This window comes from Armigeres subalbatus, chromosome 3 (assembly GCF_024139115.2).
Source record: "Armigeres subalbatus isolate Guangzhou_Male chromosome 3, GZ_Asu_2, whole genome shotgun sequence".
In the NCBI taxonomy this organism is placed as follows: domain Eukaryota; kingdom Metazoa; phylum Arthropoda; class Insecta; order Diptera; family Culicidae; genus Armigeres; species Armigeres subalbatus.
In genome coordinates, this window is record NC_085141.1 from 115,475,482 (window position 1) to 115,492,273 (window position 16,792).

The 16,792-nt window shown below is 43.5% G+C and overlaps 1 protein-coding gene across 7 annotated transcripts in view; it reads right to left on the reverse strand.

Annotated features, from left to right (window-relative positions):
- LOC134219966 (PDZ domain-containing protein 8) overlaps positions 1-16,792 on the reverse strand; it is a 74,964-nt gene that overhangs the window by 32,361 nt on the left and 25,811 nt on the right. The window lies entirely within an intron of this gene.

Here is a 16,792-nt window from a genome sequence, read left to right on the forward strand (position 1 = left end):
TCTGCTCAGTCGGGTTGATATTGAAGTTGGATGAACGGAAGGGTGCACAAAAGGTTGAAGAGATTTCATTGAGAAAGTTGAACAAATTGTTTCACCGAGACATATTTTTTAGAGTGACTAACTAGTATCGTATGAGAAAGTAAGCTGTTGAAGAAGTTTTAATCACCCTTCAAGTAATTACAGTTGGAACAAGTTATTTCGCAGCCCCAACCCTAGTCTTCGAAGTAACAGTACACGTTCTTGTTGCAGTATCGTAGTCCAGGCATAAGCAAGATTAAGCCAGAATACATTTGGCGCAGTAAGCTGCTTTTGTTGCCGTTAGAAAATTGCAATCACGTGAGTTATTTTCGAGAATACAGTTACCCAGTGGGATCAAAGTTTTCTTGTTTCACCTGCAGCTTCGTCGTTTGACTATGGGAACAGACAGAACACCCATTTTATGTGTGGTTATCACAAGTGCTTTGCTTGACGCAAAAAGATTTGCACGAAGACGTTAAGCCCAAAAGATTTATTCTTCATTGCTTGCTTGTGATAAATTACTAGATTAGGGAAATCGGTGGTTGTGAAAATAACAATGAGACAGCCTTGACAATCTTTAGAGCTCTCATCTTAATATAACGTTCAAAGATTTTTGAAGCACCAGAGTAGGAATTGTTTTTTATAAGGGCATTCAAAGACCGCTTGATGAATGTAGTTTGACGTGGTGTGCTAAGAGGCATGATTTCCCAAACTTTACTCTAGTTCATATAGTAGGGAAAGAGGTTCAGTTATGAGCAGTGGACACCCTTTTGATATACCCGTTATATTGGGTCGTATGAATAAAAAGTAGCAAAACTCAACGCTTGTAGTATCTACTCAAAAGTAAAGTCCACAGAGAAAACTGCATGTTTGATATGAATAAAAACATTTTCGAACTTATGGCATATGCTACATTCGAACTTAGGCTTTACTACAGTTTACTACCATTTACTACACGGAGAAACGTCAAAACATTTTTTTTTTGCGGCTCAAAAACAAAAGACATGTCTGTTTTGTTTGTTTTCCCTAAATTGGACTTCTATCATCAAGAAAAAAGCCGATTCGCTTCGATTCTGATGAATAATCTGCATTTAAAACATGGGTAGCAACGTCTTGAGCAGACTACAAGAAATCAGTAGTAAACTCTTGTTTTATTCATACCGAATCAGTTGTTTGTTGTATGTTCGAAATGTTTAGTGTAGTAAAGTATCTTTTATTCTTTCGAACTTGTTCCACAAGTGACGTTTACTACTGAAAATGTAGTAATGTTGAACTTACTACTTTTTATTCATACGACCCATTATGTCGAGTTTAATATTACAACAAAAAAAAAGCTAGACAAACAACTTTATTTATTAGCAAAGAAATATGGACAACCTAAAAAAGTAGAAAGTTGTATCCGAGACACGACCGCCAATTGGACGTAGGATTACGTGAAGTGTAAAAGATTTTATTTTGAAATTCTAAATATGTTCCCTGGCGTTGATATTACGGACTGCGCCCTTGTTATGTTGGCAGTGCCCATGCATTTAAAGGTATGGTTTAATCTTTCCGATACCCGCAGCCGCATGATTTTCATGGGTATATACAAAATATGCTCCGATCTCGCACCCCGTCGATCCCGCACCTCGTTAGTAGCCGTCATGAACGCTGTTACATGGAAGAAAGTTTGGTTCGGAAGTCCTGACTTCCGAATTCTAAGTTGGTGCTACACCGACAATATCGGGGATAGACAGCTCCTCAGCAAACATCATAGATAATGGAAAGCGGTTTCTGATTTTGTGCCGGTGCAAGTTCCAGACACTTGTCTTCATTTCACATGAGTGTATGTTGTTGTCCAATCATCATTTCTACCTCGTTCATCTCGTCGACGACTTTAAGGAATACTGCCCTTCGTTCCTCTGAAATAGCCGTCTGCTCTGTTTGTCCGATCGCAGCGAAGTTTTCTTTATTGAAAACAATTCCATTCCGCCTGTAGAGCGGTGTGGTAACTAGATAGTTCAGCCATGCTTTAACGGAACCTTTCTTCACGTAGCCGGACAAGTAACTTGATTTGTGTATGAAGTGTTTTTTTATGCACACGTTTATAGCATAGTCGTCATCCAGTTGGCGGGGAAGTTCGCCTACCATCTGGGCCACGTCGACTGGAATGTTGATAATTTGGCCGATAATTGCCAAACTACCTGTTGCATGTTAATGAAAATAGATTAGGAAAATCATATATTTATTTGATGTAATACATTTTTAAGTTAAAATAACTTTTCCACAAACCTGCAGTATGCCGCAAATGACAAAACTGCATGAAATTGATCCTGGGAGACACTAAACTTGTGGTAAGTGAGTCCAGCGGAGGCAAATTGGACGAAAACTTGGGATATATAAAGCCATTCGATTGCGACAATGTGGGAATTGATCCGCGGTTCAGGCTTGTTCGACACGTAGCACACGCCGAAAATCCTTCCACCGTTTCGAAATAATTTGTCGCCAGTAACACGGCAGCATTTGAGTTGGAGATTGGTTTCAAATCATTTCTGAACCAGATTCTAGCACACACATCACATGCGCAACCGAAATCGTTTTCCACGAATCGTTTCTGGAACTCCCGATCAGCCCGATCGAAATTGGGTTTGTCTTGTGTTAAAAGCGAAGAAAATATGTTCGCCATCATCAGCGACAGCAGACACGTTTTCTTCAACGTCACCACGCTCATCATCGACTCTGCTCTTGCGAACTGCATCACAACATTTTCACAGGCGTCGGAATCTTCATGATCAGAATTAACGACTTTATCAGCACGGATTAAGTTGAATTCTACTCGAAGAAATTGTAACACGTAAACATTAATCCTTATTGACAGACAGATATACATAATTGACAGATGCTTATGATTTGTACTTTGAAAAATATTTGTCTCGGCTCAATCTTCTCTCGTGTGAAATTATGATTCTGAAAAGAACCCATTTGTTTTCAGTAATGCACCTTCCCAATCACAAGCAGCGACAAAACCGAAGCAGAATCTAGAGAAAATTTCATTTCATTGCTACTGGCCCCAATGTCTGCCACTCGATAAGTTACCGCTATAACGCAATAGACACCATCCATGGGAATCAATTTTCGTAGCATCTCCCTCCGAAGAGCGCTTGCGCTGCTGCCGACGCAAAGCGATAATAATTTGCACTTTGAAGTAGTAAAAGAAGAAGAAGAAGAGTCCCTGGTTATGTACAGAAGAGTCCCTGGTTATGTACGAAAGCACTGGCGTAAACGTAAAGTAAACGCAGCGTAAACCAGACTTCACCGGCGGTGGCAGCAACGATAATTGCTACGAGCGGCGGCAGCAAGGCTCAGAGAAACATCATCAAGGGCGTCTCATCGAAGGCGTCGAGCATTATAAACAGCCTCGTAAACGACATCTTCGTGCGTATCGAGCTGGCCAAGCCCACCGTTTCGGAGGGTTCCAAAGTCGTCACCAGTCAGTGTCAGCTCCTAGTAAATGAACGAGGAAGTAGCTTCACTTAAAACGGCCATTTTCGGGGCCACAGTCCCACTTAAAGAGGAGAGGAATTTTCGTACCGCGCACACCGGAAATCAAAATTTTAAAATGAATTTCCACTACTGATGCCCCTGTCAGCCAATTTATGATTTGCCGCTGGAACACGATAGACGTCATCCATTCCATTCTAATACATTGTTTTGCAACGTCTCCCTGCAAGGAGCGCATGGGCTGCCACCGACAAAAAATTTTGCCCGTCACCGTCACCAAGTGATTATGATTTGCATTTTTTGTAAATTTTTGTCTCGGCTCAACCTTCCCTCGTGTAAAAAGATGATTTTGTTTCCTTTCCAATAATAAACAGCAAGTATACCGAAATCAGAATCTTGGGAAAATCTCATTTGACTTCTAACGCAACTCAATGATGTGAGACGTCATCATTGTTTACTTCCCGCACTTTTACTGCTATCTAATCTATTCCAACTTTCTACCGTCACCAAGCGGTTATGATGTGCATTTTGAAGAAAATATTTCGGCTCTACCTTCTCTTGTGTACAATGGTAGATTTGTAAAGAATCGATTTTAATCCACAATGCGCCTTTCTAATCATTCATTGACTAACGCAAAATGAACTCCCCAAGAAATTATGACGTTTGAGTGGGTCGCATAATGAACGCAAAATGAACTTTTGTCCGAGTGGACGATTCGCTCAAATGTCAAAATCCATCGGGTGAGTGAATTTGATAGGTCTATAGCAAACAAACGATAGTCCGTACCTTGCGTAAAAATTTCACTTTTCTGCTAAATAGCCACTATTAAGAAAACATTTTCAGTGGCACCACTGGTATCCGGGGACCGTAATCAATGCCATTTTTGCAATCAACTCTTTCTTCTCATGAAATTTTGGTCCTGAGAAGAACCGATTTTCTTTCCACAATGCGCCACTAACAGTAACTAAACGATAGTCCGAAGATTGTTGTTTTTGGCGATGGCCTCTCGATGTTCCGCTTTCTGCTGAGACTGCTGCTACGGGCGTCATCGTTGTGCCCGCTCTCCGAGAAAATTTAATTGAACTGAGGATTGGAGTCGAGCCCGTAAGTTGCACGATTTTGATGTCTGTGCTTGCGATGCACATACGCGATTGGTTGGTTTACCGATTTTTCAGTGCTTAGTAAAATTCAATGTTTCAATAGTTTAGCACCTTGAATGCATTTTTCGTCGATCGATTAACACCAAAATCTTTAAAATCGGTTGAAAGACGGCTGAGTTATTAGCCCATACTTCTTGACCACTTTTCGTGACGGTCTAAGATTTGAATCTGCAGAATGACCCCCCTATCTTCCCGAAGGACGTAATCCTACGTCAAAATGGAGAAAAAATGAATGGAAACCGCTAAGTTTTCAAGAAAAGCAGTAATTTATATATTTTAATAGCCACGAGGCACTAAAAAATCAGAAGGGTTGTGTACAAAACACGACCGAAAGGTAGACGTTGGACAACGTAAGGATACTATTGCACACAATATGCCTTGTAGTTTATTATGCTTATGGTGGTGTTTAGTAAAGTATTATTGTTTTATTGATTAAAGTGTGAGTATGGTTAAAGTATTAGTATCTGAGACACATTTTTATCAAATACATATGTTGTAGATTGTGAAATATTATCGTTAACGTCCTTCAGAAATTTCTTTTCTTCAGTGAAATTTGTTTCGATTGGTGATTGTACTGCAAATCCATTCCGTCTTGAAAAGCCTTACAATAGGATACCTGCTTGGACATTATTGCACAATAATACAATAACTACCGCACCACTACTGCCACTGATGCCATCCGTGCGAATAAATATTTGTAGCATATCCCTCCGATGCGCGTTCGTTATTCTGCTACGGATGGCAACTTTCTGGCGTTGCAAAACGGTTAATTTGCACTTTGTAGAAAAATCTTTACACAACAACCTTCTGTTGTACAAAATGGTTGTCCTGAAAAGTAACAATTTATTGGTCTTGCAATAAAACTAGATCCAGAACCATGCCAGTAAATTTCACTGGAGCGCCGCTCACGCCGGCGATAGTCAGTCGACAGTTGGCCGCTAAACCACTGCAGATGCAGAAAGCACCGTCATCGATGCAAGGACCGCTCCATCGCCATCGTTCTGTGCGCTCTCCTTGACCACTCACTGTGGATCATCGTACAGAAATGACGCCCGAGCGCGAATCATGGGCCTTTTAATACCCTGGCGAAAATGAAACGGTGGGTTAAACGGCCCGTAACATACATCATTCTGATGTCCGTGTTGGGAATGCATGAACGGGATTGGTTGGTTCTGATATTTTCACTGGGTAGGAAAAGAGTTGAAATTTCCATTAGTTTATCGTAAATAATCAAAAGTTTCATTGAAATTGACAAATTGCTGGAGAGTTTCCGAGTCGGTTGATATATAAATCTCGAAAATCCATCGAAAGATAAAGGCTCCATTAACGTTCAAAATCTTACATGATTTCGTGACGGTCCCCAATTTTAGATTCTGATTTGACGTCCAGTACCTTCAAGTAAGGCGTTGTCCAACGTCAGAACCCAGATTAATCCATCTAGCAGTGATGATGCATTTCTATTTCTAACAAGTCAAGAAGGTGCAATGAAGAAAAAAAGCGACGATTTTTTAATAACTTGAGCCGGCAATGGTCAAATTTTCAATAGCAAACAATAGGAGCGAATTTTGTGAATGACGGACAGTTTTGGGCGCAGTTTAGCCATCATCAGATGGACGTGGTTTTGCCAAACCACACCAAGCGGGTTTTTGACTGACTTGTGACATTTTGTTCGTAAAAGGAAAACGGAAATCATTTCATGTCAATTTATATGTACATTTGTTGTAGGATATCTTCAGTCATGGGTCTGAAGAATTTCCGTTACGATTCATGATCAATTAAATCTGCTAAAGGAAATAAGGGTATGCGATAACACACTTTTTCCTAACGAAACGAAACGAAACGAAATTTAAAATGTCTATGTTGATTCGGATCGAAACGAAACGAAATATGAATTTATTTTCGAAACTTCGAAACGAAACGAAATCAAGGTTCATTTGATTCGAAATTTTTCGAAACGAAACGAAATTTTATTTTTTTTCCGCGGAATTTTGATTAAATTGGTTTTACGTACGCAATTCGAATTTCACTTTTCTAAAGTCAAATAACTGTTTTACCATATACAGATGTGCTCGACTTGCGGTTAGCGGCAGCACAGTCTTATATACAATCAGCTCGACGAACTGAGCTATTGTCTGTGTGTCCTTGGCATATGAAAACAGCTGTCATGGTCAGTATGAGCTAAAAGCAACCATAAGTAAAGAACTTTCAAGCCTCTTGAAAGAAGGCTTCCGAGCCTCTTGAAAGGAGGCTTCCGAGCCTCTTGAAAGGAGGCTTCCGAGCCTCTTGAAAGGAGGCTTCCGAGCCTCTTGAAAGGAGGCTTCCGAGCCTCTTGAAAGGAGGCTTCCGAGCCTCTTGAAAGGAGGCTTCCGAGCCTCTTGAAAGGAGGCTTCCTGAGCCTCTTGAAAGGAGGCTTCTGAGCCTCTTGAAAGGAGGCCTGAGCCTCTTGAAAGGAGGCCTGAGCCTCTTGAAAGGAGGCTTCCTGAGACTCTTGAAAGGAGGCCTGAGACTCTTGAAAGGAGGCTTCTGAGACTCTTGAAAGGAGGCTTCCGAGACTCTGAAAGGAGGCTTCGAGACTCTTGAAAGGAGGCCTGAGACTCTTGAAAGGAGGCTCTGAGACTCTTGAAAGGAGGCTTCCTGAGCCTCTTGAAAGGAGGCTTCCTGAGCCTCTTGAAAGGAGGCTTCAGAGCCTCTTGAAAGGAGGCCTGAGCCTCTTGAAAGGAGGCTTCCTGAGCCTCTTGAAAGGAGGCTTCTGAGCCTCTTGAAAGGAGGCCTGAGCCTCTTTGAAAGGAGGCTTCCTGAGCCTCTTGAAAGGAGGCTCTGAGCCTTGAAAGGAGGCTCTGAGCCTCTTGAAAGGAGGCCTGAGCCTCTTGAAAGGAGGCCTGAGACTCTTGAAAGGAGGCTTCTGAGACTCTTGAAAGGAGGCTTCCTGAGACTCTTGAAAGGAGGCTTCCTGAGACTCTTGAAAGGAGGCTTCTGAGCCTCTTGAAAGGAGGCTTCCTGAGCTCTTGAAAGGAGGCTTGAGCCTCTTGAAAGGAGGCTTCTGAGCCTCTTGAAAGGAGGCTTCTGAGCCTCTTGAAAGGAGGCTTCTGAGCCTCTTGAAAGGAGGCTTCTGAGCCTCTTGAAAGGAGGCTTCTGAGCCTCTTGAAAGGAGGCTCTGAGCCTCTTGAAAGGAGGCTTCCTGAGCCTCTTGAAAGGAGGCTTCTGAGCCTCTTGAAAGGAGGCTTGAGCTCTTGAAAGGAGGCTTCTGAGCCTCTTGAAAGGAGGCTTCTGAGTTGAAAGGAGGCTTGAGCCTCTTGAAAGGAGGCTTCTGAGCTCTTGAAAGGAGGCTTCCAGGCCTCTTGAAAGGAGGCTTCTGAGCCTCTTGAAAGGAGGCTTCTGAGCCTCTTGAAAGGAGGCTTCTGAGCCTCTTGAAAGGAGGCTTCTGAGCCTCTTGAAAGGAGGCTTCTGAGCCTCTTGAAAGGAGGCTCTGAGCTCTTGAAAGGAGGCTTCTGAGCCTCTTGAAAGGAGGCTCTGAGCCTCTTGAAAGGAGGCCTGGAGCCTCTTGAAAGGAAGCCTGAGCCTCTTGAAAGGCGGCTTTCTGAGCCTCTGAAAAGCCGGCTTTCTGAGCCTCTGAAAAGGCGGCTTTCTGAGCCTCTGAAAAGGAGGCTTCTGAGCCTCTCGAAAGGAGGCTTCCGAGCCTCTTGAAAGGAGGCTTCCGAGCCTCTTGAAAGGAGGCTTCCGAGCCTCTTGAAAGGAGGCTTCCGAGCCTCTTGAAAGGAGGCTTTCTAGCCTCTTGAAAGGGAAGCTTCCTGAGCCTCTTGAAAGGAGGCTTCCTGAGCCTCTTGAAAGGAGGCTCTGAGCCTCTTGAAAGGAGGCCTGAGCCTCTTAAAAGGAGGCCTGAGCCTCTTGAAAGGAGGCTTCCGAGACTCTTGAAGGGAGGCTTCCGAGCCTCTTGAAGGGAGGCTTCCGAGCCTCTTGAAGGGAGGCTTCGGAGCCTCTTGAAGGGAGGCTTCCGAGCCTCTTGAAAGGAGGCTTCCGACCCTCTTGAAAGAAGGCTTCCGAGCCTCTTGAAAGGAGGCTTCCGAGCCTCTTGAAAGGAGGCTTCCGAGCCTCTTGAAAGGAGGCTTCCGAGCCTCTTGAAAGGAGGCTTCCGAGCCTCTTGAAAGGAGGCTTCCGAGCCTCTTGAAAGGAGGCTTCCGAGGCTTTCGAGAGGGCTTCGAGGCTCTTGAAAGAGGCCTTCCGAGCCTTTTGAGAAGAGCCTTCTGAACCTTTTAAAAGAAGGAGAAAATAAAAAAAAAAGTTTGAAGAAGAAAGAAGATTTCCGGGCCTCTAGAAAGGAGGATTCCAACTCTCTTTAGAGTAGGCTTCCGAGAGGCTGTCGAGCCTGTTCGAAAAGCCTTGAAAAGATCCGAGGCTTTTAAAAGAAGCAGAAAAAAAAGGAAATTTCTAGAAAAACAGCTTGGCTTCGAATTTTTTGTGATATTTTTGTTATGTTTAATTTAATTCAGAAATGTCCTCGGATTCGTTCAGTTTAAGGGGCCCTCCTTAGCCGTGCGGTAAGACGCGCGGCTACAAAGCAAAACCATGCTGAGGGTGGCTGGGTTCGATTCCCGGTGCCGGTCTAGGCAATTTTCGGGTTGGAAATTGTCTCGACTTCCCTGGGCATAAAAGTATCATCGTGTTAGCCTCATGATATACGAATGCAAAAATGGTAACTTGGCTTAGAAACCTCGCAGTTAATAACTGTGGAAGTGCTTAATGAACACTAAGCTGCGAGGCGGCTCTGTCCCAGTGTGGGAATGTAATGCCAATAAGAAGAAGAAGAAGAAGAAGAAGAAGAAGAAGAAGAAGAAGAAGTCCTCGGATTCGTGAAACATTTTATAAAAAATCTTGCCTTATGTTTTTCAGTAGAAGCATAAGTACTAGAACGCTAGTGGCGCTGTAGTCATTTAAATTATTTTGCCAAATTATTCTTCAACAAACTTGGCCATAATTTATGCATCATGTTGTAGTGCATTTTTGGTTTCACCACCAACATCGGTTTCACACTTGTAGTACCGTGTCTTTTGGCTGCCAGGTCAAAGTAACCTAGATGTTAGTCACGCGAACAGGAACGACATTAGCAATCCTATACTTTTGAATCAACTTGTTTTACAATCTAATACTTGTAGTTACCTTACCTACCCCTTACAATAATAGAACAAAACCTGCCGAAGCCGTCATTTCCCCAAGTAATTTTTCAAACAATGTTTATGAAAAACTGACGATTTTTCTTGCGAATTGGAAATTATCCTTGAAAAGTAAGAAAAGTTTTCATTGGAAACTTCGGAAATTTTCTTGAAGAGATTCATAATGGTCAGAATAATATGAATTCAAAACATTTCTTTTGAAAATAATAAGCTTTACAAATTCAAAAGAATTTCCCTTGAAAATTTGTAAAAATATCACTTGGAAATTCAGAAGAATTTCTTGCACCTCAAGTCTGCTTTGCTGGTTTCCAATTGCAAGACCTCGACGAGTATGTCAGGATCTGCGAGGTCCTCCAACTTCGAGCTGTCGTACTGATCCGCCTTGTGGTTCGATGGTGGCAATAGTCTGTGCTGTATCGAATTTCCTTATGATCGCTAGGCGTATACCCCTTCTGAACCTTTCATCTTGGATCCTTCGTTCATCATGTGCTGTAGAACGCCACATCTATGTGCGATTCTCCATTTGCTCTTCTAAAACTCGATGCTCGTCCTTCATTCAGCAATACCACTATTTGTCTAACTAGTGATTCCAGCGGGATATGACCTCTTGCGTTAGTGAACCAGGATCTCTAGTCCACTACCCACGTATTAAATTTGCCCGCGATTACTCCTGGTTTTAGGCCGGTTAGTTTTGCTACTATTGTATCTATTACCCTAGTATATGGTTCTATATTCCATCGTAGAGGACGGCAACGGCTTCAAAATGAAACACCCCATACCTTTGCTATCACAAATCCCAAGTCGTCAGGAGATGATACTTTCTGCTGGGTATAGTAAGGCGCGCATGTCCAGATGCTCACTATTCCGGACTTATCCGGGATGCATCTGCCGTTCCCAACAGGGATGTGATACATAACGAACAGCAAAGCAATATCAGTCTTATTCTCATGGACCAACTGTTGTAGCTACGCCAGGAGCGCAGGTTAAGCACCTTGGTGCGTCCAGTGCGGGTTATCTGTAATCAGGCATCCAGCATTTCTACACCTTACTGATCTATCAGTGTGGTCACCAGGTCTCCATATTCAGTTGTTTCGTCCAGGCCTCGGACTGAACTACCTGCACTGGGCATAGGGCTTTACCGCATAACCCAGCACCTCTTCGACCAACTTTTTATACGTGTAACTCTCCGGCGCATCATACCGCTACTAGGAGAGAATCATTATGCCTTTCTGCCTTCTACGGATACAGTTGACATCCTCTCCCAGGCAATATAACTTTTGATTGCTCCTCATGGCTCTCAGGACATCGGCGTACCTCCTACCGCCATTCTTAACGATAATCGCCTCGACTCTGTCCCTTCTGTCGTGACTATTGGAAGGTGTACCCTTTTCTACGAGTAATCTTTTTCTTAGCTTGGTTCTCGCCGATACTTAGGGTCGGCAACCTTCTTAACCTTATCCCAGCAAATATTAGAAGGCGACAAAAAGAATATGATATCGTCCATGATGACCTTGGTCAGGATAGCCCCATCCATCTTAATGTCGATAAGCACCTCCTCTGTCCTTACATGCTCGTCACTGTCGCTGACCCCTTCCGACTTTTGTGACGACTTGTTGAAGCCACATCGTATGTCGAAAGGATCCACCTTATCACTAACCGCATTTCAAATTACATTCGAACTCATCTTTCTTTGGACGACAATCTGGTCCCACGAGTTTCACGAAAAGTTAGGTCCGTCACGCCAGAGCTCTGCGGTAACGTGGTTAAGTTCACTTACTGTGCGTGGTGCATAGGTACCCTACAGGCTCCGACCATTCATCCCCTTGTCGCAGGACATGGGTTTCCCAGCCCCAGATCTTTGGGAAATCTAAGAGGAGATTGGTTTGCTGAAAACAATAAAGCCCTTGAGGATGAACACGATGGTATGGCACTGGCTAGTACGCTACATTGGGTAATTATTAAGATTTGGGAGGATGAGGTTCTGCCGGAGAAGAAGACGGGTGTCGTGTGTCCCATCTACAAAAAATGTTATGCCGTCGACTAACACTAATTGCAAGAGATTTCGTGTGGCAGTACCAGGTAGGATTCAAGTGGACTCCCTTGAGTCCTTTTTAAACGCGCAGATGGTTACGGCATGGTGATGGTCTTTTATGCCTGCATGTTTGAACAGGTTCTAAAAAAAAACTTATTTACGGGAACCGTCTTATACTTCATATCAGTCAACTATGAAAGTAAAGAGAAAAGTATATGAATTCACGTTTTCAAAACGACCATAATTATCTAAACCGATTGAACATTGTTAAAGTTGTGAACATATCAGTTTCTGGGTACCCGGCATTCCATATATGTTTTTGTCGGCTTTCTATAAACCGTGGAGGATAAATTGAAAGGTAGACCAATTTCCAGTATGAATGTAGAATAATGGAATAAGAAAAAAGACGACGTGATATGTAAGCTTGTTTCGGTTTTCAACATGCTATCCACGATGAACGAACCAGTGAATGATATTTATGAGGATAAGCTCCGGGATTATTTGTGGTCTATTTTGTACCTGGAGAATAAATTGTGATTCGCTGACGTGCTAGGTATTACGCTGCGGAGGAGAGCGAAACCGCTTTGATTGGGAATTATTTGTTGAAACGTACTCAGTGCGATTGGAAGGTAACTTCAGGATAGATGAAATATTAGCACCTTCCGAATTGAAAGCGCACTATTCAATGATAAAAGCAGCACTGTGGCAAGGAACATACATAATAAGCATGAATTTAGTTTATCGCCTGCTTTACAAAGGTATGTAAACCACAACATCATAAACTAAACATGTGATTTTTTGTGCACCTTCTTATTCGTATATTAAGTTAGTTATTCACATTGAGGTGAACAAATCTGTAAATCAGTAGAGAGTTATATTTAAAGACATTTATGTCATACTCCGAATGATATATGCTGTCTCTCAAATGAATTTTGATATGAATTACAAGCGTCACATACTAATCTAAATATGGGGTGTTATTAATTTGTTTATTCGGATTAAGCCACTTATGCGTTACAACACTATAAGGCTGAGATATAAATGCCTTAGATGGTTCGCTATAAATGTCTTAGAAGTGTTCGGCAAAAATGATACTTTTCAAACAATTTCATTTTCGCGATACGGCTTGAATAAAATAAAATTGATGATTTTCCGTCGATGAACGGTCACGTTCTGACGCTAAGCCGGCGAGATGGCGACACAAAACAGCACAATAGCACGAACGCGGTGGTAAATATTTAACCTTCATCATTGAATTAAAGTGTGGTGCAATGGGGCTATAAATATAAAAAAATACACACTTTTTACAATAATCGCAGCAATGGTTTGAGCCTTCCAACCGCCCTGTATCTTCATTCGGCAATCCTTCACGTAATCTCCTAGTGGGCAGCACACAGACAAGATTGCTCATCAAATGAAACACACCAAAAACGAAATCATAATTCCTATGAACCTTTATCGTGGCCTTCCAGTGGAAAGTTCACTGGCGTCTATTCCCACGCAGAAGTATGCGAAGGAATTCAGCGCTATCATAAATACCACTCGTTCCATCATCATTTCTTTCGCAAATTGATCCCATCCGAAATAATTACACGGTTCCAAAGGACCGATTTTCCGCCGCCTTCACAGTCTATGTCATCAAGCTATAACTTTGTGATACTGCAGAAGGTCCCTCTGGATCAATTGAACGCCGATTGCGAGAAATCAAATAACGCCGGGATTCGTGGAAATTCTAATTTTATTCGTTTAGCATTGATTCATGCTGATGGTTGGATTTTGGTTTGCCTAACCTGTATGTAAAGCAGTTTGATTTAGTAAACATTACTCGATTTTATCTTTGATGACTATAAACAAATAAAATTGTGTTGAGCATTTGTTCTTAAATATGTGCTTTGAATGATGTGCTAAAAGTTAAAAAAAAACACAATTTGGGTAGAAGCCATTAATTAGTTTTTCTTTGTACTCCAACTGAAGTACACCAGAAGGCGATGAAAGGCGTCTACCCACGATCTTGCCATCTGCAAAGCTGCATCACTGTGAACCGTGTGCAGTTCAACATGAGCAAGATTCTACCATCGCATCGGTTCATTTCTCACACGTGTGCCGTGCACATGTTTTCAGAATGTGCTAATATTTGCGTTTAATTAAAACGAAAATGAGCATCAATGAGGCATTCAAGCCTATTCATAAAACTTTGATAGCAGCTTGATGCTTTCATCAAACATTCAATCATATATTGATAATGACAAATGAAAACATGCTTATATGATATTAATAGCAATGAATCAGTCATATTGTGTGCTACCTTCCATGACTAATGTGAACTGAAATAGAACTCCATTATCTTCCGTTTTCATTGGCATCTAAAATGAAGGAAAAGTCAGACATCAGGCTGAAAAAAATGTGGTAGGCGGATTGGACTGGTCATCGTGTCAAGGAATTGCGCTTTGTTGCTCGATATGGAATATGAAAAGCGAAGAGTCAGATTTAAAAGTATTGCTTTACTAGGATGTAGTCTACTGAACCACGCCAAACATTCGATACGATTCGTGATAGCAAAGTGCCTACTAATTCATTTTGAAAATACCAGCCTTTCCTCGGTGTTCTTTATAAAAATAGTTGTTTTTTAGGAATAACATCCGAGCCTCTTGAAAGGAGGCTTCCGAACCTCTTGAAAGGAGGCTTCCGAGCCTCTTGAAAGGAGGCTTCCGAGCCTCTTGAAAGGAGGCTTCCGAGCCTCTTGAAAGGAGGCTTCCGAGCCTCTTGAAAGGAGGCTTCCGAGCCTCTTGAAAGGAGGCTTCCGAGCCTCTTGAAAGGAGGCTTCCGAGCCTCTTGAAAGGAGGCTTCCGAGCCTCTTGAAAGGAGGCTTCGAACCTCTTGAAAGGAGGCTTCCGAGCCTCTTGAAAGGAGGCTTCTGAGCCTTTTGAAAGGAGGCTTCCGAGCCTCTTGAAAGGAGGCTTCCGAGCCTCTTGAAAGGAGGCTTCCGAGCCTCTTGAAAGGAGGCTTCCGAGCCCCTTGAAAGGAGACTTCCGAGCCGTTTGAAAGGAGGCTTCCGAGCCGTTTGAAAGGAGGCTTCCGAGCCCTTTTGAAAGGAGGCTTCCGAGCCCTTTTGAAAAGAGGCTTCCGAGCCCTTTTGAAAAGAGGCTTCCGATCCCTTCTGAAAAGAGGCTTCCGAGCCCTTTTGAAAAGAGGCTTCCGAGCCCTTTTGAAAGGAGGCTTCTTAGCCTCTTGAAATGAGGCTTCAGAGCCCTTTGAAAGGAGGCTTCAGAGCCCTTTGAAAGGAGGCTTCAGAGCCCTTTGAAAGGAGGCTTTGAGCCCTTTTGAAAGGAGGCTTCTGAGCCCTTTTGAAAGGAGGCTTCCTGAGCCCTTTTGAAAGGAGGCTTCCTGAGCCCTTTTGAAAGGAGGCTTCCAGCCCTTTTGAAAGGAGGCTTCCGAGCCCTTTTGAAAGGAGGCTTCCGAGCCCTTTTGAAAGGAGGCTTCCGAGCCCTTTTGAAAGGAGGCTTCCGAGCCCTTTTGAAAGGAGGCTTCCGAGCCTCTTGAAAGGAGGCTTCCGAGCCCTTTTGAAAGGAGGCTTCCGAGCCCTTTTGAAAGGAGGCTTCCGAGCCCTTTTGAAAGGAGGCTTCCGAGCCTCTTGAAAGGAGGCTTCCGAGCCTCTTGAAAGGAGGCTTCCGAGCCTCTTGAAAGGAGGCTTCCGAGCCTGTTGAAAGGAGGCTTCCGAACCTCTTGAAAGGAGGCTTCCGAGCCTCTTGAAAGGAGGCTTCCGTGCCTCTTGAAAGGAGGTTTTCGTGCTTCTTGAAAGCAGGCTTCCGAGCCTCTTGAAAGGAGGCTTCCGAACCTCTTGAAAGGAGGCTTTCGAGCCTCTTGAAAGGAGGCTTCCGAGCTTCTTGAAAGGAGGCTTCCGAGCCTCTTGAAAGGAGGCTTCCGAGCCTCTTGAAAGGAGGCTTCCGAGCCTCTTGAAAGGAGGCTTCCGAGCCTCTTGAAAGGAGGCTTCCAGGCCTCTTGAAAGGAGGCTTCCGAGCCTCTTGAAAGGAAGCCTGAGCCTCTTGAAAGGAGGCTTCCTGAGTTCTTGAAAGGAGGCTTCCTGAGCCTCTTGAAAGGAGGCTTCCGAGCCTCTTGAAAGGAGGCTTCTGAGCCTCTTGAAAGGAGGCTTCTGAGCCTCTTGAAAGGAGGCTTCTGAGCCTCTTGAAAGGAGGCTTCTGAGCCTCTTGAAAGGAGGCTTCTGAGGCCTCTTGAAAGGAGGCTTCCGAGCCTTTTGAAAAGAGGCTCCGGAGCCCTTTGAAAAGAGGCTGCGGGGCCTCTTGAAAGGAGGCCTCTGAGCCTCTTGAAAGGAGGCTTCTGAGCCTCTTGAAAGGAGGCTTCCGAGCCTCTTGAAAGGAGGCTTCCGAGCCTCTTGAAAGGAGGCTTCCGAGCCTCTTGAAAGGAGGCTTCCGAGCCTCTTGAAAGGAGGCTTCCGAGCCTCTTGAAAGGAGGCTTCCGAGCCTCTTGAAAGGAGGCTTCCGAGCCTCTTGAAAGGAGGCTTCCGAGCCTCTTGAAAGGAGGCTTCCGAGCCTCTTGAATGGAGGCTTTCGTGCCTCTTGAAAGCAGGCTTCCGAGCCTCTTGAAAGGAGGCTTCCGAACCTCTTGAAAGGAGGCTTTCGAGCCTCTTGAAAGGAGGCTTTCGAGCCTCTTGAAATGAGGCTCTCGAGCCTCTTGAAAGGAGAAGGAGGCTTTCAAGCCTCTTGAAAGGAGTCAGTTGAATTCTAACAACAAACCATTAGGCAGAGTTGTAAAAAAACTTTCGCACTAGAAAACCGCCATACAACACATTTTGAAATTCAGCTTCTGGAATGAGCTTTTGACAAACTACTAAATGATCGAACACGAATTACTAAATGATCCATAACATCCTTGTAAAAATCGTGCAAAAAAAGAGATGTACAGATTTTTGAATTAGT